Below are 2,765 nucleotides of genomic sequence, written 5' to 3'. Positions count from 1 at the left end.
TAATTAAAGTGTAATTTTAATCTACAAGTCGTGCTCGATATCGAACAATTCAGACATCCGAGATATTGCTGATAATGATAAATGAACAGATAGATAATTCTCTCGTCTAGTACACTCAACAAGAAGAAGTTTTTAGCTCATAGTTTACTTATCATACCTAATAAAGAATATTTTTAAAAGTTTAAAATCTGTGCACTGACAATGTAAAGTTTTTTAGATAATATAAAGTTTTTTACATTTTTAGTACATTATCCACCATAAATTTGTATTATTTTTGTTTGAGAGTCAATGATGGTTAATAAATCAATGGTGGATGATTTGCTGAGAGTGTAAAAAACACTAACACTGTTAGTGTATATATTTTAAATCTATTAATAATCCTATGATTATAGTAATTTATAAGATATATCCTACTAAAACATAGTTGTATTTAATGGGTATTATCATTAATATAAGATAAACTCTATTAACCTATCATATCATTTAAGATATGCATGTATCCACGAGATATCACTCTATATTTTTAAAGTTCAACACAAATCGTGTGGAGGTCAAGAAAAAACTATTTGCACCAAAGAATCCTGACTGTGATACAACTCCTCACAGGTTATACATACACATACCCATTTGCACAGTTTTTAGATCTATTTTAGAATTAGGTAAGTCTCAATTCCTCTTTCAGTGTTATGTAAGACCAATGTCACTATTGTTAGGTACAATCGGTAAAAAAAACTGATCATATTTCCCCTTTTTTACCATCTAGAACATGTGGTAAATCAGTAATTAAAAACTGACAATTATACAGATAATTGTTTTTTGAAATTGAGATTGATTTGATGTGTCATTTTTTGAGTTGAGATAGTATATTTCCTTATTTTGAACCCTGTAGTCGAAAGATTTAAATTTTACTCAGATTTTTTAATATCTTAAGTTTAACATTTTGTAAACTTTCACCTTATTTCTAATAATGAAGTTCTAAATCTTTAATTTCAAAAAACGGGTGTTATATTAACATGTTAAAAAATAATTTTTAAAAAATACCATATATATTAGAGAAAAATATAATACTTTATTAGACAATAAAAGATGTAGTTTTTTTTGTAACAACTTTGTAATTTTCAATCTATACCCTTCTCATTTCTCAATTCTCTAAAAACATAGACTTATTACAACATTTTTGACCTATGGAAACATCTCTATTCTTTATGATTTTCAAATCTTGGCCTTAAAAGTACATTAATCTATGATTCTTAATAGTATTGTTTTATTTGTTGATTTTTTTTACATTTATATACTACAACATATTAAATCATTCTTGAAAATGAATAGAAAACGATTGTTTTAAAAATTTCTTTCTTTTTATCTCAAATATAAAACTACCAAAATCTAGTTTTTTCACCTTGTTTTCTCTTTCCTATTTCTCTAAAAGTTAACTCAAAAGTCTGAAAATGAAATCCTAATTATAACAGGTGGGAATGGAAACCTTGATCAATGCGTCGACCACTATTTTTCACAATTAAGGACTTCTAATTTACCCGCTAGCACATAACACATAAATCACGTTTTAACAAATATTAGTTAGTAAATAAAAATGAATTATCTATGTTTTCCATAAGAGGATTGTGCAACGACCACATGGTTCTGTGGGTTCCACTTTGATTTTCAGGGTCATAATAATAATAAGTTAATAATAGATATCTTGTCTACAAAATGTTGGTATGCGAAGACATAGTCCCTTTCAAGAAAATACGAATCAGGCAAATTAACCGTAAAACCTGGCGAAAACGAATAGAAACATGATATTCGTTATTTTTGCCGTTAATGGAGGTTATTAGACGTTAAACTAACTCATCCCCATGTTGATCCAACGGTGCACAATTAATGATCAATTTACATGTTAGTTTTTATAACTTCTAGAGAGACTTGCCCAATATTTGGCAGCAATCAAGGCTTCTTCTCTTCAGTTTTACATGTGCAGTGTGTTTGTGATATTTTTTGTCAACTTTTTGTATGACTAAAAAGCTAAAGAATTGTGGATAGTTCTACAAAAAGTAAAGCATGCTATCTTCATCCTACTCGTACAAAGTTTTATCTAAGCTTCATCCTCGTGGACAATTTTAATGTAGAAATTATTCAATTTTTTTTTGTAAGAAAAGAGCAAATAATATAAATAAGAGAAATTAATAATAGTTTTGCATTATTACTTTGCCAGCGTCCTTGAGGGTCTGTTTTCATTTATTCCGTAGCTTCTTTGTTGGTTATAAAAAGGGAGGAAGAACAAAGGATGACACACAGTTCACTTAAAATTTTAATAAAAAGAAAAATATTATTTTAATGTTTTGTTTTATTCTTGTCCAAAAAAGTTAGAAATATATTACATTTTATACTATTAGTTTAACATCTTATAGTTTAATATCTAGTTTGAGTTTGATAATATTAGTTTTATTTGTTGAAGTCCAATCAAATAAACATATTAGTTGATTAATATTATTTTATTTAATTAAAAAAATTAATTAAAATATTGTAAAAAAAGACCAAAACACATAAAATAACATATTTTATTAAGTACAAAATTGTTATTTGCATAGAAAACATCAGGAATTTATATGCTTGGTCTACTCTCTTCTAAGGAAAATCTAATTGAATTGCTTATCATTCGACCGAGCTAGCATCAATAACATTATCATTTTTGGTTTCAACCATATGTGGAGAAATTGGGTAAAATGATTATGAGAGATTAAACTTCTCCTATTAAATATTTAGCA

Source organism: Lupinus angustifolius, unplaced genomic scaffold (genome assembly GCF_001865875.1).
Source record: "Lupinus angustifolius cultivar Tanjil unplaced genomic scaffold, LupAngTanjil_v1.0 Scaffold_387, whole genome shotgun sequence".
In the NCBI taxonomy this organism is placed as follows: Eukaryota; Viridiplantae; Streptophyta; class Magnoliopsida; order Fabales; family Fabaceae; genus Lupinus; species Lupinus angustifolius.
This window is presented reverse-complemented; position numbering follows the sequence as displayed.